Source organism: Gekko japonicus, unplaced genomic scaffold, assembly GCF_001447785.1.
Source record: "Gekko japonicus isolate JY-2015 unplaced genomic scaffold, Gekko_japonicus_V1.1 scaffold1748, whole genome shotgun sequence".
NCBI classification, from domain to species: domain Eukaryota; kingdom Metazoa; phylum Chordata; class Lepidosauria; order Squamata; family Gekkonidae; genus Gekko; species Gekko japonicus.
The window spans coordinates 341,096-341,301 of NW_015169832.1; positions in this window are offsets into that span (position 1 = coordinate 341,096).

The window sequence follows — 206 nt, forward strand, 5'->3', positions numbered from 1 at the left end:
GGATTGGGGCCAGGGTACATTAATGCTGCTGCGGAACCTCAGCCCACCCAAACTCTGCAATGGCACCAGACTGCATGTGAAGGCCGTGCACAGGAACATCATCAAGCCCACACTGCTCACCGGCAGTGCTGGGGAAAGTCAGTTCATACCACGCATACCACTCATACCGTCAGCAAAACACCTTTGAATTCAAGAGGCTGCAGCTC